This window comes from Bombina bombina, chromosome 3, assembly GCF_027579735.1.
Source record: "Bombina bombina isolate aBomBom1 chromosome 3, aBomBom1.pri, whole genome shotgun sequence".
Lineage (NCBI taxonomy): Eukaryota > Metazoa > Chordata > Amphibia > Anura > Bombinatoridae > Bombina > Bombina bombina.
This window is the reverse complement of record NC_069501.1, coordinates 429,880,440-429,905,372: the sequence shown is the minus strand read 5'-3', so window position 1 is coordinate 429,905,372 and position 24,933 is coordinate 429,880,440. Positions and strand designations below refer to the sequence as shown.

The following is a 24,933-nucleotide window of genomic DNA, read 5'->3' as shown; positions in this document are numbered from 1 at the left end:
GCTTGACAACCTCCATTCACCTGTTGCATTCCTCACCGCCACATCAACGAGATCGTAGAGGAGTCCTTAGAAATAAAAGCATGCTGACTGCAACAGGAGGAGGATTCATGTTTCAAAGTGAGAGCTGTCCTAAAATAAGAGGTCATGTCATGAGGAGGGACTTCAAACAAGTTGTCCTATAATAAGAGGTCATGTCATACTTTGTTAGAAGGTAAAAGGCTTAGATATACTTTACAACTCTGGTAATGAAAGAACGGCAAAAATTCCTAGCAAATGTGTTTGAGACTTCTACAGTTAATGAAATGCTGCATACTGATTGGATTACACAAAAACATTCTACATATATTAGTTAGTAGTTATTTGTGCTACAGATGTATTTGTAATATAACTACCAAGTCAGCCACAATTGTTTGTTTATGCAATTAATGTTTACTATAATTAGTTATTGTAAATAATGTCAACTTTTTTTTTTCTTTTATGTGGTAAAAAAAATATTAGTTGAAAGTAAGAGACTGTCTAGTGTCTGCTGGTACATTTGCTATTAATTATTTCTTTGTGTTGTGGAGTTTATTATGGAAATTGCTACACTGTTGCAAACACAGCTGCCAAAAAGTGCTGAAGACTCATGCACGCCCCTGAGCCTATCTAGGTATGCTCGTCAATAAAGGATACCAATAAAACTAAGTAAACTAAGCAATAGAATAACATTGGATTTTTTTTTTCTATTTCATGCTCTATTTGAATCATGGAAGCTTCATTTTGGATTTTTATATCCCTTTAATTAATACACTGAGTACTTAAAGGGACATTAACCCTTTTTAATGCCAAGCCATTCCACACCCCTGTGCTAAAGCTGTTATTTATTTGTTTGCCGCTTGTTGCATTTACATATTAATTTAAATGTTTTCTATGGCCTAGATTTAGAGTTTGGCGTTAGCCGTGAAAACCAGCGTTAGAGGCTCCTAACGCTGGTTTTAGGCTACCTCCGGTATTTGGAGTCACTCAAAAAAGGGTCTAACGCTCACTTTTCAGCCGCGACTTTTCCATACCGCAGATCCCCTTACGTCAATTGCGTATCCTATCTTTTCAATGGGATCTTTCTAACTCCGGTATTTAGAGTCGTGTCTGAAGTGAGCGTTAGACATCTAACGACAAAACTCCAGCCGCAGGAAAAAAGTCAGTAGTTAAGAGCTTTCTGGGCTAACGCCGGTTTATAAAGCTCTTAACTACTGTACTCTAAAGTACACTAACACCCATAAACTACCTATGTACCCCTAAACCGAGGTCCCCCCACATCGCCGACACTCGATTAAATTTTTTAACCCCTAATCTGCCAACCGCCACCTACGATATACTTATGTACCCCTAATCTGCTGCCCCTAACACCGCCGACCCCTATATTATATTTATTAACCCCTAACCTGCCCCCCACAACGTCGCAGCCAGCTACCTACAATAATTAACCCCTAATCTGCCGACCGCAAAGCGCCGCCACCTACGTTATACTTATGTACCCCTAATCTGCTGCCCCTAACACCGCCGACCCCTATATATTATATTTATTAACCCCTAATCTGCCCCCCTCAACGTCGCCTCCACCTGCCTACACTTATTAACCCCTAATCTGCCGAGCGGACCGCACCGCTATTATTATAAAGTTATTAACCCCTAATCCGCCTCACTAACCCTATAATAAATAGTATTAACCCCTAATCTGCCCTCCCTAACATCGCCGACACCTAACTTCAAACATTAACCCCTAATCTGCCGACTGGAGCTCACCGCTATTCTAATAAATGTATTAACCCCTAAAGCTAAGTCTAACCCTAACACTAACACCCCCCTAAGTTAAATATAATTTAAATCTAACGAAATAAATTAACTCTTATTAAATAAATTATTCCTATTTAAAGCTAAATACTTACCTGTAAAATAAATCCTAATATAGCTACAATATAAATTATAATTATATTATAGCTATTTTAGGATTAATATTTATTTTACAAGTAACTTTGTATTTATTTTAACCAGGTAAAATAGCTATTAAATAGTTAAGAACTATTTAATAGCTAAAATAGTTAAAATAATTACAAAATTACCTGTAAAATAAATCCTAACCTAAGTTACAATTAAACCTAACACTACACTATCAATAAATTAATTAAATAAACTACCTACAATTACCTACAATTAACCTAACACTACACTATCAATAAATTAATTAAATACAATTCCTACAAATAAATACAATTAAATAAACTAGCTAAAGTACAAAAAATAAAAAAGAACTAAGTTACAAAAAATAAAAAAATATTTACAAACATAAGAAAAATATTACAACAATTTTAAACTAATTACACCTACTCTAAGCCCCCTAATAAAATAACAAAGCCCCCCAAAATAAAAAAATGCCCTACCCTATTCTAAATTACTAAAGTTCAAAGCTCTTTTACCTTACCAGCCCTGAACAGGGCCCTTTGCGGGGCATGCCCCAAGAAGTTCAGCTCTTTTGCCTGTAAAAAAAAACATACAATACCCAAGCCCCCCAACATTACAACCCACCACCCACATACCCCTAATCTAACCCAAATCCCCCTTAAATAAACCTAACACTAAGCCCCTGAAGACCTTCCTACCTTGTCTTCACCTCACTGGGTTCACCGATCTGTCCAGAAGAGCTCCTCCGATGTCCTGATCCAAGCCCAAGCGGGGGGCTGAAGAGGTCCATGATCCGGCTGAAGTCTTCATCCAAGCGGGGCAGAAGAGGTCTTCCATCCGATTGAAGTCTTCATCCAAGCGGGATCTTCTATGGTCATCCATCCGGAGCGGAGCGGCAGGATCCTGAAGGCCTCCGACGCGGAACATCCATCCTGGCCGACGACTGAACGACGAATGACGGTTCCTTTAAATGACGTCATCCAAGATGGCGTCCCTCGAATTCCGATTCAGATTGGAACAGCCAATAGAATGCAAGCTCAATCTGATTGGCTGATTGGATCAGCCAATCGGATTGAACTTGATTCTGATTGGCTGATTCCATCAGCCAATCAGAATATTCCTACCTTAATTCCGATTGGCTGATAGAATCCTATCAGCCAATCGGAATTTGAGGGACGCCATCTTGGATGACGTCATTTAAAGGAACCGTCATTCGTCGTTCAGTCGTCGGCCAGGATGGATGTTCCGCGTCGGAGGTCTTCAGGATGCTGCCGCTTCGCTCCGGATGGATGCCGCTTGGATGAAGACTTCAATCGGATGGAAGACCTCTTCTGCCCCGCTTGGATGAAGACTTCAGCCGGATCATGGACCTCTTCAGCCCCCCGCTTGGGCTTGGATCAGGACATCGGAGGAGCTCTTCTGGACGGATCGGTGTGATACCCGGTGAGGTGAAGACAAGGTAGGATGATCTTCGGGGCTTAGTGTTAGGTTTATTTAAGGGGGGTTTGGGTTAGATTAGGGGTATGTGGGTGGTGGGTTGTAATGTTGGGGGGCTTGGGTATTGTATGTTTTTTTTTACAGGCAAAAGAGCTGAATTTCTTGGGGCATGCCCCGCAAAGGGCCCTGTTCAGGGCTGGTAAGGTAAAAGAGCTTTGAACTTTAGTAATTTAGAATACGGTAGGGCATTTTTTTATTTTGGGGGTCTTTGTTATTTTATTAGGGGGCTTAGAGTAGGTGTAATTAGTTTAAAATTGTTGTAATATTTTTCTTATGTTTGTAAATATTTTTTTATTTTTTGTAACTTAGTTCTTTTTTATTTTTTGTACTTTAGCTAGTTTATTTAATTGTATTTATTTGTAGGAATTGTATTTAATTAATTTATTGATAGTGTAGTGTTAGGTTAATTGTAGGTAATTGTAGGTAGTTTATTTAATTAATTTATTGATAGTGTAGTGTTAGGTTTAATTGTAACTTAGGTTAGGATTTATTTTACAGGTAATTTTGTAATTATTTTAACTATTTTAGCTATTAAATAGTTCTTAACTATTTAATAGCTATTGTACCTGGTTAAAATAAATACAAAGTTAATGTTTGAAGTTAGGTGTCGGCAATGTTAGGGAGGGCAGATTAGGGGTTAATACTATTTATTATAGGGTTAGTGAGGCGGATTAGGGGTTAATAACTTTATAATAATAGCGGTGCGGTCCGGTCGGCAGATTAGGGGTTAATAAGTGTAGGCAGGTGGAGGCGACGTTGTGGGGGGCAGATTAGGGGTTAATAAATATAATATAGGGGTCGGCGATGTTAGGGCAGCAGATTAGGGGTACATAGGGATAATGTAAGTAGCAGTGGTTTACGGAGCGGCAGATTAGGGGTTAATAATAATATGCAGGGGTCAGCGATAGCGGGGGCGGCAGAATAGGGGTTAATAAGTGTAAGGTTAGGGGTGTTTAGACTCGGGGTACATGTTAGAGTGTTAGGTGCAGACGTAGGAAGTGTTTCAGCATAGCAAACAATGGGGCTGCGTTAGGAGCTGAACGTGGCTTTTTTGCAGGTGTTAGGTTTTTTTTCAGCTCAAACAGCCCCATTGTTTTCTATGGGAGAATCGTGCACGAGCACGTTTTTGAGGCTGGCCGCTTGCGTAAGCAACTCTGGTATCGAGAGTTGAAGCTGCGTTAAATATGCTCTACGCTCTTTTTTTGGAGCCTAACGCAGCCTTTATGTGGACTCTCAATACCAGAGTTATTTTTATGGTGCGGCCAGAAAAAAGCCGGCGTTAGCTACGTGGGTCTTTACCGACATAACTCCAAATCTAGGCCCATGTGAGGTACCTACACAAATCATATGTTAATTAGTTTCCAGCAGACAGGCATTTTTATAATATCCCAAAGCAATGTTGTAGAGGAACACACCTCTTTAAAATGATCAGGAAAGCATTGGTTTATGTAGAACATGAACAGAAATGTTTCAGAAAAGCAAACTAACAAACTGTACACAATTTTAAAATTCCTTCTTTTATATAAAAACAGAAAAAGTTTAAAAGTTAACTGCAATGTCATTGGTAGCAGTGTATGACAAAATGCAGATTTAGACAATTCAAACCTGGATTTGTTTTATGGTCCCTTATTTAGCATCAGTTCACCTACCCAAAATGCTGGTTTTTCTTTGGATTTTAGATTGGTTTCTGACATTACATTTATATTGTTCAGTAAAAATTACTTATTATTTTTGTCCCTTTTCACTGTCTTGCAGAAAATGAGTAGGTCTAAAATATCTATCTATAAAAATATGAATTTGAATCCAAACTCACCTTGTGCAGCAAAAAAAAACATAAAATAGTTTCACAAAAATCATCCTATATAGTATTTCACATAATATAATCTATTTTTACACTCACCTGGTTTTCACATTCATTTTAATTTCTGTTGTTTTATATTTAATTTTCTTGAGGTTAAAAGACACAATATAACAGGCATAACAATTTAAAACAATCACAAAGATACATAGAAAGACTGTTCCAAAGAGAAATAATGTATTTGGATTTCTCTAGGTCAATATAAAACTTTTAGAAGTACCTAAAATCCACATCACGAAACAAACCTCAAATCAAGGCCTATCGGCTGCAGGTTTTTCGGCTCTTTCCCACACTCACAAACAGGTTTTTGGATCCTCGATAAAAGCCGTATTTCTCCTCTGGGGACAATAAGTTCTCAATGATCACAATCCATTTTTGAGTCATTTTTTTAACACCTTTTCAAGGCCGGTTTTGTCTTTTCATATTCTACACCTCTAGACACTTGATAAGTCCTTGAAAGGGAATTTGGACATATTTAACACTATTTTATGGCTATTTGGAAACAGCCTATGATCTTGCTCATGTTCAAAATACTATTAAATGGCCACGGGAGACATTGTAGAGGTTTATTAACATACAAGGTATTGATCACTTGTCCCATTGTAGTTCTTATTTTGGGGTGTTAGATTCCTTCTTTTAAAGCTCAGAGCATTGTAAAAGGCACCTAGTGGACAGGTCATTACGATTTCTATGGCAATTACCTGCTACCTAAAGGGACATGAGGCTTCTCATTTGACAATGTGTAATCCCATCTTTCATGTGAGGGGTACTATACAGTATACAACAGAAGTGAGTACACCCCTGAGCAATATCACTTACATCTCAAATTATTCAATATTGTATCACCTCTCAATAATTGTTTTATTTCTAAGTTGAGAAGTTGAGTATTTCCTATTATAAACAATCAAAATCAAATACTTTAGAAAGATTATATTGAAAATACAGGCCCCAAAGTAGAAACTTAATGCAACAAAAGTGAATATACCTGTGGTCACTGACACACAAGTTAGATCACTTAAACAAAATTGAGTACACCTAGGATTTCCAATTAGCCTAATTGCATGAGCATAGTTTCCAGAACAGTCAAATTTTTGACCAATGGGCTGTGTCTATCTGCAAATCTGCATCATGTCTCCACATGGAAAATAATTGCCAGAGGAATTGAAAAATCTGATTGTGAGACCTTACAAAGATGGAAAAGGATACAGGAAGATTGGTGACCAACTAAGAATCAGTCAAAATACAGTTGTAGCAGTAATCAGGAGGTAAAGATCGATACACAGTACCAAAAATCAGAGCCGCAGTTGCTGTCCTCCTAAAATGATGCCACGGACAGCGCGCTACTTGCACAATCTAGCTCTGAAAAACAGGCAATAGGCAAGTGCTTCAGATTTGCTCAGGGATTATCGATAGAAATTGGAGTTTCTGTGACAGCTCAGACAGTGCTAAGGACATTGCATAATGTAAACTTCTATGGACAGCATCCAAGGAAAAAACCCTTGCTTGCTCTTCTGCACAAAAATGCAAGATTAAACTTTGCTAAACAACATGAAAAGCCTCATGGAAACTGGGAGCACATTATTTGGTAAGATGGCCAAGACCAAGATACATATTTTTGGCTCAGATGAGGTGCAGCATGTTTGGTGTGAACCTGGTCAGGATTATTACAGTGAATGCATAGTCCCAACAGTGAATCATAGAGGTGGGAGTGTGACGATATGGGGTTGCATGACTGCAAAAGGTGTTGGGGAGATGACATTTATAGATGGCACCATGAATGCCTGCAATATACCAAAATACTGGCTGACAAGATGACTCCCAGTCTCCAGAAGTTTGACAGAGGACAATTATTCCAGCATGATAACAATCCACAGCACACTGCCCAAATCACAACAGAGTTTCTAAAGGAGAAACAAGTATGTCATCTGACTTGAATCCAGTAGAACACCTTTGGGGTATTTTAAAGAGAATGGTAGAGCAACACAACCCCTACAGCAAAAAGCAGCTGAAAAGAATTATATCTGAAGAAGGGCAGAACATCTCTCCAGAAATTTGTACGACACTGGTTTCCTCCATGCCAAGGAGGATTGAGTCTGTCATCAAAAATAAAGGTGGACATGCAAAGTATTGAAAAAAAATAAAATATTTAAATCTCAGTAATGAAAGGTGCACTGACTGTTGTTGCCTTGATTTCCTGCTTTGGGGCCGGTATTTTTATTATAGTAAATCTAAACTGTTAGTTTTTAATTTTACATAAGAGCAAATACCCTACTGTAATACTTAGACATAATGCAGTTACTGTTAGGCTATACAATTTTGAATCATTTCACATTTAAGTGATATTGCACTCGGGTGTACTCACTTGTACACTGTATATGTGAGTATGTTATATTCTGTCTTTAGCTGATAGGGCTTCAAAGGGGTTTCCCTCTTTCCACAAATGATTGTTTGTGTTTTTGGCCTGTGGGTATTATTGAGATACTGTAGCTGAAGGTATTCAGTGCCCAACTTCTTTTCCCACTCTATTGTTTTAAATAATTGCCATTTTCACATCTCTTGTTTGCTATTTAAAGAGTTATGTGATTCCTCAAGTTAAAACAAGAGACCTCATTTGAAAGAAGAGTCTCCTCTTCCATTTTTATCTTAGCCACCTGACCATGTGAAATACATTTTTTTTCACTTTTACTTAATACTTATGCTGCCCTTCCCTTGAGAGAAGTAAATTTCCTATTTCCAGTTTGATGTCTCATGTGTATGTTTATTTTTCTTTTAAATTGGGCACCTAATTGCCATTTTACATTGATTATGTGATATTTAGATGGTCTTTTTTTAATGAGGGGTAGAAAAGCTGTCTGAGATTTTGTTTTTGTTTCTCAACTAAGGATCATATTCTAGATATGTCTTCGATTCACATGGGTGTTCCCATTTGAATACCAATGACAACTGATACATTTTCCTACATAGATTCCTATATTTAGGTAAACACTCAGATATGAAAGAAAAATGGTGTTATATAAACAGTGGATAACATAGAATTAAGTAATAATATTAGATAACAAGTTATTTTACGATATGATGCTCTGTTGGGACAGTTATAAGGCATTAATATAGAAGAATTATCACATCTTGTACTCTCTAGACGTTCACTTTTAACACATAGGTTACACTTGTCTAGCTTCTTCAATCGGCTTACTTATTGCATTAGAAGTAACAGACATCTGTTATAATTAATAACATCACTAGGGGCTTAACTACAAGTGTATCAGAGGTCTCAACTGAGACCGGCCCATATGTTTAGAGGGCCCATCTTACAAAATAGGAGTGACCTCCTTATAAAACAGGGCTAACTAATTTTTAACCATTTTAAAACCGGATACTACATATATTAAGCTTTATGAGCGCCTCAGTTATGAAACTTTTTTGTGTGTTTTCACATATTAAAGTTTCTTTTTTTGTGTTATACATTTCAGCATTCCACAGAATTGGAGATGCTTATGTGAGTCATCCTTCACTGTTGGTAAGTCCCTGCCAGGGGATATGCACTTGCGCACTCTTTCTGTACAAATGTGGTGGCAGTTTTTTTTCTGTACACCAATGTAGTGGTGACCATCTTGGTTACCCTGCCACTATATTTGTAAAGACAAATTAGTGTTTTTTTAGAAAGGGATTAATGGAAATGGGCGCTCTGTCACACAGCTTTTGCCCTGGGGCCCACTGAGGTCTAGTTATGCCCCTAAACCCCACTATTCATGTCTTTTTTTATTATGCAAGATGTTCACATGGACTATGTTTAACACTTTGTAATTATAACGTTGATTCTCTTCGGTTGACTTATGAATGCTTGGTTACACACAAAAATACTTTTATAACCTCTATTTGTTCATTCTAGATCACAGACTTCTCCAGAGTTGGCTCCAAGGGGGGCATTGGGGGGCAATGCCCATCCAAATGGAATGCTGTGTCCCCTCAAAAAATATTGATTATCATACACTTTAAAAATAATAAATAAAATAATGAATTGTTATGTAATGCTGCATGCTGGGGGCGGAGTTAGCCTGCGGAACTGTGAGGTTGCATCACGCATCTTCAAGGAGCTCTGTGTCTTAACCTCTTATTTGGAATTGGAAGTTAATTAAAGCCTTTATGGTCTTGTCTTTAACCCTATTCATTTTACCTAACTATCGTGAGTTACTCATTTTCTTAAACAATAGAACATGATAAGAAAATGATTGTATCATATAAATATAAGTCTATAAAATGCTACTGGCTTCTATCGACGCCTCAAAAGTGCACTGTGATCTTAGGCCAGTGATACAATCATATTCTTATAGGTTCACAAATACATAGCAGACATCCCAACCTACAAAAACTCATTTAAGGGAGGTGGCTTCACCCGCTACTGCGCCGCCGCACATTAAAAAAAGTAGCTTTATTGCACAACCACATACAACAAACCCTTTTTTCAGTGATCGTATGCTTGTTGAATGCCTAAATATTTTAGAATACGAAGTTTAATTACATGCAGTAAATAAGGTAGTATTTGTGTTTTATTAGAATCAGTGGGGGCTTTTTGGTTACTGATGCATGCTTTGAGGGTTCTATAACGTCCCAGCAACTAAAGGCATTCCTTAAAAAAACACTTTTCCGGATTTGGGCCACATTGGATCATGGTACTTGGAGTTTCAGGGAGATTGCATTCCATTTGCTGGCATCAGGTAGCTGCTATTTCAATCAGGGAGACTCCCTGAACTTCAGGGAGAGTTGGGATGTCTGACATAGGTTGTACTAAGTAGCCTGATATCCGTTAGTTATTGCGAAACAGGTATAGCTAAATCTAATCTACAAAATTACCAGTACCTGAAAACCTAGTATCCTCACTGCTATTGCAAACAAAGGGGTTCATTGCATTGGGGGGTATGGGGTGCATGGCTGTTTAGGGGACATGATTGAGATTTGAGAATGAGTTTAAGGGTTTTGGATCATGGTGATTAAGGGGTGAATTTGTTTTTAAGGAGCTATTGCACTGGGGGTCTCAAGTTTATTGGCTCTGTTTTAGTGCATTGCATAGGATTTAGACTTCATTCTTTTACCTAGCGATTTAGCACATATTCTCCAAATGTTAATAGTGGGGGATAAGCCAGCCAGAAGCTACACTTTCCTGCAGAATATGTAGGTCTGCTCTTATTTTGACTCTCACACATGCTTTGTAAATGCGCGCCCCCTCGTGAAAAAAAAATGCCCCCCCATTTCATTCGTTCTGGAGTATGGGCCTCAATTCAGCTGGACTACTATTCTAGTGTCATGATTTGTGTGCATTTCTTACTTTCCTAAATTTTTATTGTGTCTCTTTCTTTCTTGTTAAAGGGATATGAAACAAAAAATTTTCTTACATTCAGCCACCAATCAGCAAGCGCAACCCAGGTGCTGGACCAAAAATGGGCTGGCTCCTAAGCTTACATTCCTTGTAAAGAGGAAATTAATCAGGAGAAGAGATTTAAAGGGACATTCAAAACTATGAGGTTGTTATTTTACAAGTTATTTTATAACTATCCTTAACTGACCCTGCAGAGGAGATAAGATAACATTAATTTAAACATAAGGATACCTACGTAGGTTACAAAATAGCTGGGCCCATTACTTTATGGAGACTAAAATGTTATACTTATTTAATACAAATAGATTTTTTTTTTATTTAGAAAAATATACATCTATTTTTAAGCTGATCTTTAAATACATTTAACATTTATTTCATTTTTAACATTTTTTTTAATCTTCATGGTTAATGTTTGCTTTACATAATTATACATGTTTATTGTATAGCAGAAAGGTGCACTTGAAACTGCTGTAAATTTTGTCCAGACATATGGTTTTACCCACAACTACACTAGTGTTCATGTGCACATGTGAGGTTTATACCTCTTAATTGGATTCTTAAAGTGCCGCTAAACACTAAATACATTTTAAAAGCATAGTATTGAGGTTTTTCCCCACCTCCCTATAGTAATTAGTGCCACCACGTTTAAATCTGCCTTTCACTGTATTCCAGTGCTGATATGTTTGCACATGTGCAGCAACTCCTTCAGATACCTGCAGTGAAATCTAAGTTCCAAAATGGCGCCACCCATGAAATAGAGTGAGGTGCATGTAATTTATTTAGCATTTAGTGCCCCTATAAACTAGCTAAACTAGCAATTGGAATGTTTATTGACTATTAACACTTGAAAGATGTTTAAGCTAGTAAAAAAATCCTAATATAAAATAAAAACTGTAATGGTGGAAGCTCATGATGAACAAATGCTACATCTAAAGATATTATAGGGACACTACAAGGGGGAGACCTTGACGTGGTCCTGGGCTTGATCCCTTGGGGTGCCAAATGTAACTGACTTTCCCCAGTTTTGCTTTTAAACATTACTGAGCATCTGCTAGTGAGTGCCAGGTTTTCTGTGTGTTGTGTTTATAATGTTTGTAATGCTTTCCTGCAGGCCTGTCACCCAGGCTGTTCAGGGGTTAACTGCCTGGGTTGCTGGGAACTGTGCAGCTCTTTGCCTTTCACAGAGAAGAACTTTCTCTTTTTCACTGTCAGTGTTCAGGGCTGTGGAGTTAACAGTGGCTTAGGATGTGTACCCAGTCCAGTCTGTGAGTGCGGTCCATTCCTGTGTTTTATAGGGACACTACAATGATATATTTTTAATGGACATAAACATTCTTTTAATTATAATGATTTTAAATGGAAAAAAATTCCAATACACTGATTAGAAATAAATAAATAAATTCATTTTTTAAGATAAATCAACCACTTTTCCACATTCCCCTTAGCTACTGATGTAATGTGTAACATCATAAATGTACTGCATAAATGGCCAGCCAAATATGTGCAGCTTCCAAGAGTTGTGGAAATTGATTTATTTAATTTGTTAATACCTTTATAAGACAACTATTTACCTTTTAATAATTATACTTCCATAAAATAACAAAAGATTAGGGGACTTCCGGTGGGCGGTTCCAGAAGATGGCTGCGAGCTTGTGTTGCTCTGAAGAAACTACTCTCTAATCTATGTTATACAGCCGTCTTTCTATGCAATCTGCATCTCCCTTGACAGATAAGCTGTCCGGGAACTCTAGGCAGATAGAAGTAATCTACTCTCTTCTTCCCCGGAAAGCATTTGACGAAATCAGTACCCACAAGGGGTTTTCTATATATTGGACTCTTTTCCACTGATTTTCAGAGCAATGGAAGCGGAAAAAGAGTTTATTGCACAGATACACAAACTCTTTCTGCCTACATTTGATCGCTTACTTCTAAGCTTGGAAAAATTACAGACGGAGGTTCGGGCAAATGGGAGGCTCGGCTCGGCCTTCCTAAACGGCACTGTGTTGCTACACCACCCTACTCCCCAGTACTAGACCTGCAAAACTCGACCGCCACGGACCAGCATGGGATCGCTGTGGCTGGCGACCCGGCGATTCCTCTCTCAGTTTCAGCAGAGAATCTTTGGTATTACCACGTGAAGGAGGACTTACTGCCGATACCAACAGCTGATGTACACAGTTGCAGCCCTAGAGGGTCCATCCTAGTTGCTGTCTCAGACACTCATCCGGTTAACATGAGGCTCATCCTGGGTAGGGAGAGGAGAGGCACCGGGATCTTACCTGCAGCTGATCTATCACAGGATCTTGTCGCCATGCAGGTTCCGGATATAGCCCTAGAACTTACCTGCTGTCCTATTGCACCGCTACACTTAGTGCTCACCGAGCGGCAGTTCCTCACTGCAACAGTATCTGAGCCCCCTGTATCTATAGGAGACGCCACTCTGTGTTTTCCTTGGTGCTCACAGTTGCTTCTGACTGGCGAGTTGTCCCTCTCAGATCACCCTGTACATCAGTTAAAGCGGTTGCCGGTCTTGTCTCATGAAGCAGCGTCAGCCAGGGAGGGCATAGGCTAATAGCGGACAAACCATACTTAAGCCGGCTCTCCTGCTGAACTAATGCGCTCATTGAATGACCTGCAAAACCTGTGCTGAGTTAATCAATACACCGCTCTTCATGTTATATTTTTTGCTGAGACCCAATAAAGCTTTTCGTAACGCTAATTTCGCTTTGTAATACATGCGGATGGGACTGTTCATCTATTCTCTTTGTGACTTAGCTGTGGTGTTGTTTATTTAATCTGTTTGATTTGCAGTTATTTTTGCCAAAAATTCACAAAAGATGATCCATGAATAAAGCACATACGTTACAATTGTAATCTGCCAATTCCCACCGATAACTGAACATGCATAAACTTACCCTCATAATTACCCTCTATGTGGAACTTATAAACTGTCACTGTCTAGACATATGTTATACTCCAATTTTTATTTTCTTTTATTTTCATATATTTTGGTCACTATTACTTTTGGATAAGTATTGTGAGGCGACACATTTTTTAGTTTGCTTAACATAATACTTTACTATGAGTTTAGTCAAGAGAGGGGGATGAAGTGTAACCCTGTCTAATAAACTATGGGGGGTTTGCGGTACATGCTTTGCAAAATGTTTTCCTAGCATATTGATGCATCACCTTGACAGAGTTTAACATTGCTAGTTTTTTTTTAAAAAAAAAAGAAGAAAAGAAAACGGCTAGATTTGGAGTTTTGTCGGTAACGACCCGAAAAACAAACGCCAGCTTTTTTCTGGCCGCACCATAAAAATAACTCTGGTATTGAGAGTCCACATAAAGGCTGCGTTAGGCTCCAAAAAAGGAGCGTAGAGCATTTTTAACGCAGCTTCAACTCTCAATACCAGAGTTGCTTACGCAATCGGCCAGCCTCAAAAACGTGCTTGTGCACGATTCCCCCATAGGAAACAATGGGGCTGTTTGAGCTGAAAAAAAAACCTAACACCTGCAAAAAAGCTGCGTTCAGCTCTTAACGCAGCCCCATTGTTTGCTATGGGGAAACACTTCCTACGTCTGCACCTAACACTCTAACATGTACCCCGAGTCTAAAAACCCCTAACCTTACACTTATTAACCCCTAATCTGCCGCCCCCGCTATCGCTGATACCTGCATTTTATTTTTAACCCCTAATCTGCCGCTCCGTAAACCGCCGCTACTTACATTATCCCTATGTACCCCTAATCTGCTGCCCATAACACCGCCGACCCCTATATTATATTTATTAACCCCTAATCTGCCCCCCTCAACGTCGCCTCCACCTGCCTACACTTATTAACCCCTAATCTGCCGAGCGGACCGCACCGCTATTATAATAAAGTTATTAACCCCTAATCCGCCTCACTAACCCTATAATAAATAGTATTAACCCCTAATCTGCCCTCCCTAACATCGCCTACACCTAACTTCAATTATTAACCCCTAATCTGCCGACCGGAGCTCACCGCTATTCTAATAAATGGATTAACCCCTAAAGCTAAGTCTAACCCTAACACTAACACCCCCCTAAATTAAATATAATTTTAATCTAACGAAATTAATTAACTCTTATTAAATAAATTATTCCTATTTAAAGCTAAATACTTACCTGTAAAATAAACCCTAATATAGCTACAATATAAATTATAATTACATTGTAGCTATTTTAGGATTAATATTTATTTTACAGGCAACTTTGTAATTATTTTAACCAGGTACAATAGCTATTAAATAGTTAAGAACTATTTAATAGCTAAAATAGTTAAAATAATTACAAAATTACCTGTAAAATAAATCCTAACCTAAGTTACAATTAAACCTAACACTACACTATCAATAAATTAATTAAATAAACTACCTACAATTACCTACAATTAACCTAACACTACACTATCAATAAATTAATTAAATACAATTCCTACAAATAAATACAATTAAATAAACTAGCTAAAGTACAAAAAATAAAAAAGAACTAAGTTACAAAAAATAAAAAAATATTTACAAACATAAGAAAAATATTACAACAATTTTAAACTAATTACACCTACTCTAAGCCCCCTAATAAAATAACAAAGCCCCCCAAAATAAAAAAATGCCCTACCCTATTCTAAATTACTAAAGTTCAAAGCTCTTTTACCTTACCAGCCCTGAACAGGGCCCTTTGCGGGGCATGCCCCAAGAAGTTCAGCTCTTTTGCCTGTAAAAAAAAACATACAATACCCAAGCCCCCCAACATTACAACCAACCACCCACATACCCCTAATCTAACCCAAACCCCCCTTAAATAAACCTAACACTAAGCCCCTGAAGATCTTCCTACCTTGTCTTCACCTCACCGGGTTCACCGATCTGTCCAGAAGAGCTCCTCCGATGTCCTGATCCAAGCCCAAGCGGGGGGCTGAAGAGGTCCATGATCCGGCTGAAGTCTTCATCCAAGTGGGGCAGAAGAGGTCTTCCATCCGATTGAAGTCTTCATCCAAGCGGGATCTTCTATGGTCATCCATCCGGAGCGGAGCCGCAGGATCCTGAAGACCTCCGACGCGGAACATCCATCCTGGCCGACGACTGAACGACGAATGACGGTTCCTTTAAATGACGTCATCCAAGATGGCGTCCCTCAAATTCCGATTCAGATTGGAACAGCCAATAGAATGCCAGCTCAATCTGATTGGCTGATTGGATCAGCCAATCGGATTGAACTTGATTCTGATTGGCTGATTCCATCAGCCAATCAGAATATTCCTACCTTAATTCCGATTGGCTGATAGAATCCTATCAGCCAATCGGAATTCGAGGGACGCCATCTTGGATGACGTCCCTTAAAGGGATGCCGCTTGGATCAAGATAGAAGATGCCGCTTGGATCAAGATGGTTGCCGGTCTGGATTGCCTCTTCTTCCCGGATAGGATGAAGACTTTGGAGCCGCTTCTGGACCTCTTCAGCCACCGGATGATGGATCGCCAACCCCCGCTTGGGTTGGATGAAGATTTTGGAGCCAGGACGGATTGGTGAACCTGGTATGGTGAAGACAAGGTAGGATGATCTTCAGGGGCTTAGTGTTAGGTTTATTTAAGGGGGGTTTGTGTTAGATTAGGGGTATGTGGGTGGTGGGTTGTAATGTTGGGGGGGGGTATTGTATGTTTTTTTTTACAGGCAAAAGAGCTGAACTTCTTGGGGCATGCCCCGCAAAGGGCCCTGTTCAGGGCTGGTAAGGTAAAAGAGCTTTTAACTTTAGTAATTTAGAATAGGGTAGGGCATTTTTTATTTTGGGGAGCTTTGTTGTTTTATTAGGGGGCTTAGAGTAGGTGTAATTAGTTTAAAATTGTTGTAATATTTTTCTTATGTTTGTAAATATTTTTTTATTTTTGTAACTTAGTTCTTTTTTATTTTTTGTACTTTAGCTAGTTTATTTAATTGTATTTATTTGTAGGAATTGTATTTAATTAATGTATTGATAGTGTAGTGTTAGGTTAATTGTAGGTAATTGTAGGTAGTTTATTTAATTAATTTATTGATAGTGTAGTGTTAGGTTTAATTGTAACTTAGGTTAGGATTTATTTTACACGTAATTTTGTAATTATTTTAACTATTTTAGCTATTAAATAGTTCTTAACTATTTAATAGCTATTGTACCTGGTTAAAATAAATACAAAGTTACCTGTAAAATAAATATTAATCCTAAAATAGCTATAATATAATTATAATTTATATTGTAGCTATATTAGGATTTATTTTACAGGTAAGTATTTATCTTTAAATAGGAATAATTTATTTAATAAGAGTTAATTAATTTCGTTAGATGGAAATTATATTTAACTTAGGGGGGTGTTAGTGTTAGGGTTAGACTTAGCTTTAGGGGTTAATACATTTATTAGAGTAGCGTTGAGCTCCAGTCAGCAGATTAGGGGTTAATAATTGAAGTTAGGTGTCGGCGATGTTAGGGAGGGCAGATTAGGGGTTAATACTATTTATTATAGGGTTAGTGATGCGGATTAGGGGTTAATAACTTTATTATAGTAGCGCTCAGGTCCGCTCGGCAGATTAGGGGTTAATAAGTGTAGGCAGGTGGAGGCGACGTTGTGGGGGGCAGATTAGGGGTTAATAAATATAATATAGGGGTTGGCGGTGTTAGGGGCAGCAGATTAGGGGTACATAAGGATAACGTAGGTGGCGGCGCTTTGCGGTCGGCAGATTAGGGGTTAATAAATATAATACAGGGGTCGGCGGTGTTAGGGGGAGCAGATTAGGGGTACATAAGGATAACGTAGGTGGCGGTCGGCAGATTAGGGGTTAAAAAAATTTAATAGAGTGTCGGCGATGTGGGGGGACCTCGGTTTAGGGGTACATAGGTAGTTTATGGGTGTTAGTGTACTTTAGAGTACAGTAGTTAAGAGCTTTATAAACCGGCGTTAGCCCAGAAAGCTCTTAACTACTGACTTTTTTCCTGCGGCTGGAGTTTTGTCGTTAGATGTCTAACGCTCACTTCAGAAACGACTCTAAATACCGGAGTTAGAAAAATCCCATTGAAAAGATAGGATACGCAATTTACGTAAGGGGATCTGCGGTATGGAAAAGTCGCGGCTGAAAAGTGAGCGTTAGATCCTATTTTGAGTGACTCCAAATACCGGCGGTAGCCTAAAACCAGCGTTAGGAGCCTCTGACGCTGGTTTTCACGGCTAACGCCAAACTCCAAATCTAGGCCTAAGTAACTTTAGCCTACAATATCGTTGGGTCAGACAGAGAGGATCTCTAAATGCGCTGATTTTACTGAGTGTTTGCAGTGCTCTTGTAGTTTGATTGCAGCACTTGCTTTGGCAGTTCATTATAATATCTTTATGCCTAATTTACATATATCTTCATAAAAACCTGCATGAGTACCTGCATGTTCTCCCATTAAAGGGAAATTTCCTTTTATACTCTGTCAAATATCCTAACTAGCATTCCTTGATTATAACATTTATTACTTTTCCAATATTCTCAATATATGTTTATCTGGTTACAAGTCGGATACTCTCTGTGATGAGAGCCGGATGTGATGTCACTAGTATGTGGGCGGGGCTTAGGTCCGGTGTCTGTGTCGCAGTTAGTTTAGTACAATCAACCTGACTAGATGTGTATTGTTATGCTCTGCAATAAAATAGAGTTGTACCATCATTGCTGTGTCCTGCATATGTCCTGCATCTCATGACATGGTGTCAGAAGTTCTGGACTGCGCTTCTGTTCCTGATTGATTGCAATGTCAAAGTTTACCCCACCTGAGCCTTTTGACTTTTCTCAGCCTGCAGCTTGGCCCACATGGCGTCAGCGGTTTCAGTGCTTCAGGATTGCATCCAAACTGAACAAGGAGAGTGGTGAAGTACAAGTTAATTCTCTTTTATACTCCATGGGGAAAGATGTAGAGCCAGTGTTCAATGCTTTTACTTTCCAAGAAGGGGAAAAAGTTAACTTTGAAATAGTTATGGATAAACTCAGTGCCCACTTTGTGCCCAAAAGAAATGTGATTCATGAGAGAGCTTGTTTTCACAAACGTAATCAGCGTGTGGGAGAATCTGTGGAGTCATTTGTGCGCAGCCTGTATGAATTAGCTGAATTCTGTGAGTTTGGTGTTGCTAAAGAAGAGCAAATCAGAGACAGAATAGTTATTGGAATTGCAGATGCTGAAGTCTCACTGAAGCTGCAGTTAGAGCCTGATTTAACGTTAGACGGGGCTATTAGGATGGCCCGCCAGAGTGAACTGGTGAAAAAGCAAAGTGCTGATCTGAGGTCTGAGAGTATTGTGGAGGAAGTGCAACAGTCTAGGAAAATTACTAGTGAAAGGCACAGTGTGAGCGGTAGATCTAAAGTACTGGAAAGGCCTAGAAGTGGATGGGCGCAACATGGCTGATGCACACGGTGCTACCGGGCTCATGATCAGAGTGCTATATGCCCGGCCAGAGATAAAAGATGCAGAAAATTTAACAGAACAGGCCATTTTGAAGTGGTGTGTAAAACTGAATACATTAAGGAGATACAGGTGGACAGTGACCAGGAGGGTCAGGAAGTGTCTTTTGTGGGGTCTGTTGTGGAACGGACAAGCTCAGAGGAAGATTGGAAAGTTACTTTTACTGTAATGGGAGCCAAAGTTGATTTTAAGATTGACACAGGAGCAGATATCACTGTAATGTCTTTTGCTGAATTTATGAAACTGCCTCGACAGCCCCAGCTGGCGAAGGTTACTACAAATGTCCATAGTCCTGGTGGCCGCATTGATTGTGTGGGGAAATTTCTTGCCAGCTGTGAGTACAAACAGAGGAAGTTCACCATGTGGGTGCATGTGATCCGAGGTCAGTGTGTTAACAGTTTATTGAGCAGAAAAGCAGCCTGTGACTTGGGCCTCGTGGCCAGAGTGAATGAGATCTCTGAAGATATGTTTGGCGAGTTGGGCCTACTGAACTGCAAACCTGTCCGTATAGCACTTAAAAGTGATGCAGTCCCATACAGTATTTCTACTCCTCGTAGAATTCCGTTCCCGCTCATGCCTCAAGTGGAGAAAGAGCTCATGCGCATGAAGTCTATGGGGTTTATTGAAGAGGTTGTTGAAGCAACTGATTGGTGTGCCCCCATTGTTCCAGTTGCAAAGAAAAACGGAAAGGTGCGCATCTGTGTGGACCTGAAAAGGTTGAATGAGGCAGTGAAGAGGGAGAGATTTGTGCTGCCGACATTGGAAGATATAGCCCCGAAGTTGGCTGGGGCGAAGTTCTTTTCCACATTAGACGCTTCTAGCGGCTTTTGGCAGATCCCCCTGGATCCAAAGTGCCGCAAACTGACTACCTTTATCACACTGGTAGGTCGGTTCTGCTTCTGCAGACTCCCCTTTGGGATATCCTCCGCTCCTGAAATCTTTCAAAGGGAAATGAGTTCTCTCCTGAGTGGCCACGTGGGCACAGCGGTCGTCATGGACGACATTCTAGTGTATGGGTCTACAGTGGAGGAGCATGATCAGCGTTTGAGTTGTGTGCTGCAGGCTATCAAAGAGTCTGGGCTGAAGCTGAATAAAGAAAAATGTCTTTTTAGGAAAACTGAATTATGCTACTTTGGGCATATCATCAACGGGGATGGCATCAAGCCGGACCCCGAGAAAATTCGGGCTATTGAACAGATGAAAAGCCCTTCTGATGTACATGAGCTGAGACAGATATTGGGCCTTGTAAATTACGTGGGCAAGTTTCTTCCAGATTTATCTACAGTTTTACACCCTATCACAGAGTTGCTTAAGAAAGATGTTGCCTGGGTCTGGGGACCCTCACAGGAAAAAGCGTTCCTGCATGCCAAGTCACTGCTGGGGTCTGCCCCAGTGCTGGGGTTCTACGACCCTTCAAAAAAGACTGTGGTTAGTGCTAATGCAAGCAGTTATGGGTTGGGGGCTGCACTCCTGCAGCTGAATGACAACAAACTACAGCCCATCGCCTACTGTTCCCGCACACTGACGGCTCAAATTGAGAAAGAGTGCCTGGCTGCAGTTTGGGCCTTTGAGCGCTTTCAGCGTTATCTAGTGGGTTTGGAGAAATTTAGTCTGGAAACTGACCACAAACCGCTAGTCCCTCTAATCAATTCTTATGACATTGACAAAACACCCTTGAGATGCCAGAGACTTTTAATGAGACTGCTCAGGTTCAATGTTCAGGCAGTGCATGTGCCGGGGAAACAACTGGTTGTGGAAGATACACTATCCAGGCTCCCGCTGGCTGCTGCTGAAGAATCCTCCACGGAATCGGATGTGAAAGTGTATGTTGATTCAGTTCTGGCCTCTAAGTCCATTTCTTCAAGGAAACTGGAAGAGATAAAGAAAGAGACATATTTGGACACAGATCTGCAAGAAGTTATAAGGTACATAAAAGATGGCTGGCCCGAGAGCCGGGCAGCCTGGATGTCTTTAAATGCTTACCAGCCAGAGAGGTCGCAGCTCACGGAGCTGGAGGGGTTGGTGCTGTTCCAAGACCGCATTGTAATTCCTGTCAGCATGAGGAAGGAAATGTTAAACAGGATTCACGATGGCCACTTAGGCATTACAAAGTGCAGAGAAAGGGCAGCTACAGCTGTGTGGTGGCCTGGGATCAGCTCCGACATTGCAAATCACGTGTCTAAATGTGCCTTTTGCCGGGAACGCCGGCCTACTCAGAGAAGGGAGCCCTTAATGTCTACTCCGCTGCCTGCGGGGCCGTGGCAGAAAATAGCTGCTGATTTGTGTGAACTGCACGGGAAAAAGTTTCTTGTGATCGACTACTATTCCAGGTATTTGGAAATTGCGCCCCTGAATGATATCACAAGTCAGGCCGTTATCATTCGCCTGAAGAGCTTGTTCGCTCGCTGGGGCATTCCAATGGAGCTGGTGAGTGATAATGGTATGCAGTTCGCTTCTACAGAGTTCAGTGCTTTCAGCAGGGAATATGATTTTGTACATTCCACGTCAAGTCCACATTATCCGCAGGCCAACGGAATGGCTGAAAGGGCAGTTCAAACAACAAAATTAATTCTAAAGCAATCTGAGCCGTACCTAGCCCTCTTGTCATACAGGGCGACACCCATTCAAGCCACCGGGTTTAGCCCGGCACAGCTGATGCTAGGACGCCAGATTCGCACCACTTTACCCTCAGTGGGTGTCTTCAAGCCGCCTGGCCCTGTTCCTCGGGACGAAGTCCTTAGGAGGGATGAAGAGGCCAAAAAGGGTTATCGTTTCTTCTACGACAGGAGACATTCTGTCAGGCCTTTACAGGAACTGAAAGCGGGCCAAAGTGTCAGAATTAAACTGGATGATGAGAAGAAATGGAAGACGCCTGCTACGGTAGTAGGCCGCTCTCCAGAACCAAGGTCTTACACAGTCCTTACAGAGGGAGGGATGGTTACACGCAGTAACCGAAGACATCTTCAGCCTGTACCTGAGAGTCTGGAACCGGATACCTCAGTACCACCACCGGGGGGATCCCCTGTTCTAAGAGAGGTGCCTTCCCCTCAGCAAGATCACAGCGGGGATATATCTTTGCCTCCAGCAGACTCTTGTTCACCATCTTCTGTATCAGAGGACAGTTCATGCAAAGTTACATCAAGCGGAAGAGTGGTGAAACTTCCGGCCCGATACAGGGACTGACTTTAGCTAGAACAGTGACCGGAAGTATGGGCAGAATAATCCCATGGTCACTGTGGACTAGGGTAGTCTACCCCGATGTCCAAGTCAGGATGTAATTTATTTGTTCATGTTTTCTAATCTATATGTTTTTATAATGTTCAAAAACAAAAATGTTGTATACCCTGTTGGTGTACCTTGTTATTTATTATATGCAAATGTATGCTTTGCCTTTGAAAAAGGGGAAGATGTGATGAGAGCAGGATGTGATGTCACTAGTATGTGGGCGGGGCTTAGGTCCGGTGTCTGTGTCGCAGTTAGTTTAGTACAATCAACCTGACTAGATGTGTATTGTTATGCTCTGCAATAAAATAGAGTTTTACCATCATTGCTGTGTCCTGCATATGTCCTGCATCTCATGACACTCTCTTTGTAGTAGGAGTAAAATGCAAAGCAGTATAGGGTTACATTGCTCTGTAATAAAATCTAATCTTGGGCCCGGTTGGCTGATGGTTTTATTATTGCTATAGTCTTGTTATCATGGCTGTTCCAAAGGAACTCTCGGACAACTCTTGTAATAGTTTAAGCCAGCCATTATATAGGATGGACCCCCCTAATGCAATTTCTCACCCTACTACAAAACTCTTAGCTTAGCCTGACTACTACTATCAAATATATCACCGAAGCTGATTGACTTTGTCAAAATAAAAGGAAAAACTGCAAGACTGGCTGGAATGGCCGTGAGGACAGTGATGTTTTGTTTGATTGTTTTGTGTTGTTGGTTATGTTATTGTTTTATTGTTTTGTGTTGTTTGTTATGTTGTATATGTATTAATATTAAAAAAAATTGAGAAGCGCAGGTGCAATAGGAGATGATATTTAACCACATTTGCCAGAATCCTGGATGCATGGATTACTCCGTATCATAACATTGCTCTAATTTCAAGCTTGTAGATTTCATGGGTACCATGCTTTATGAAAAAAGTTGTCGTTTCTTTGTATTTTACAAGAGCAACTGTGCCATTACTGCCACTGTATCAATATTTAACATGTTGTGCTTATTCCATAATATGAATGCTAATTTTACTGTAATTCTGCCTATCAATGTGTTCACTTAATTAACTGTACCTGTGTTTCTTTAATAAAAAAAGAATTAAAAAAAAAAATAACATAAGATTAAAAATAACTTTTATGTACCTTTAATTTTGGACATTTCTGAACTATATGTTTTAGACTTTAGCTATTTATTATCAGCGGGTGTGAGATGCGTAGATTTAAAAAGGGAAAGTACAGAACTCTAAATGGGCTTACAGTTAGAAAACTACAAGAGAAATGAAGATTCTGTCAAACCCTAAGTAATCAACTGTAAATACTTGCAACATTACTGATCAATTTGCAAATTATTTAATGTTCTGTCTATGCATTCCAAGCTAGAATACACCAGTATCTAACAGCAAATGATCCACAATTATCAGTTGTGCACAAACATACACTTCCTGCAAGTGCTAGTATCGGTTTACGCAGCTTTAACCTAAAGATGTTACAATCTGTTTAGCATCTGTTTAATGTACCAGGTACCTTACATAGCTACAAGTCTCCTTTATTAGCAGTTTTTATATTTTCAATCTATGTCATAGCATATGTAAAGCATTTTGATTATTATAAAAAACGTATACATTTTCTTTTCATAAAATAACAAAAATTTTTTTCGGTCCCAAGCAGTTCTATAAAGGGTTTTATATCTGTATCATCAAAGTTGCTTCATTCTTTTGGTATCCTTTGTTGAAGGAATTATCTGGGATGAAGAGGCTGGTGGCTTAGTCAGGGATATCTGGGTGTGGAGTTATAGCAAACTGGGTGCAGATTTAAGTCACATTGGGCAGAAGTTAAGTAGAGTTGGGTGTGGAAAGGACAGTTTGGGCATAGTTAGGCAGCTCAGCAACCTGTGGCTATTAAATAGTCCTAGGAAACTACAGGAAGAACAGCCTTATCAGCTCCCAAAATGTGACAATCTTACAAAATGCAGGATGGTTGGTTGGGAACTCAGTAGCTATATATCAAGGGTGCAAAAACTATTTTTCTATTAGATATTCTTACCTTGATTTTTATGTTCTCTCCTTCTCCCTGCTTTACCTTTGCCTTCCGTAATACAATGAGCATATTAAAAAGAACTGCTATAAAACTTCAAGGCCGCTGGCACCTAATCATTTTTTGGGTGATGTTTAGAACCCCTCCCCAGAGCCAGCACTGTATCAGAAGTGTAGATTGGTACACACTGTCTGTAATAGAGATTACACACTTCTACATTCATCTGAACGCCTGCTTGGCTTCACATAGGTTAATTCTATAACTCTTAACATATGTATCCTATTATCCATTGTCTTTGCATTCCAGAAATGTTCAGCAGAGTAGACAGTTTGATGCCGATTTTATATTACAGCAGAAGTTAAACATATATTTATCTGCATTTACTGTAAGCCTTCCAAAGCTTATTTATCTGCCCTTAGACATTGGCTAATGATTGACATAGAATCTAACATATTTCTAGTCTTGCTGAGAAATATGATTAATCGTTCCACAATAATGTTCAGCTCAGATGGGATATTTATGGATATTATTTGCAG

At 39.8% G+C, this 24,933-nt stretch overlaps 1 long non-coding RNA gene across 1 annotated transcript in view; it reads right to left on the bottom strand.

The window, feature by feature from the left end:
• Window positions 1-24,454, bottom strand: part of LOC128651686 (uncharacterized) — a 69,774-nt gene extending 45,320 nt beyond the window's left edge. Inside the window, exon 1 of the long non-coding RNA XR_008401162.1 lies at window positions 24,407-24,454. This is a non-coding gene — a long non-coding RNA (uncharacterized LOC128651686). The remainder of the gene's footprint in view (window positions 1-24,406) is intronic.
• Window positions 24,455-24,933: the final 479 nt, after the last annotated feature.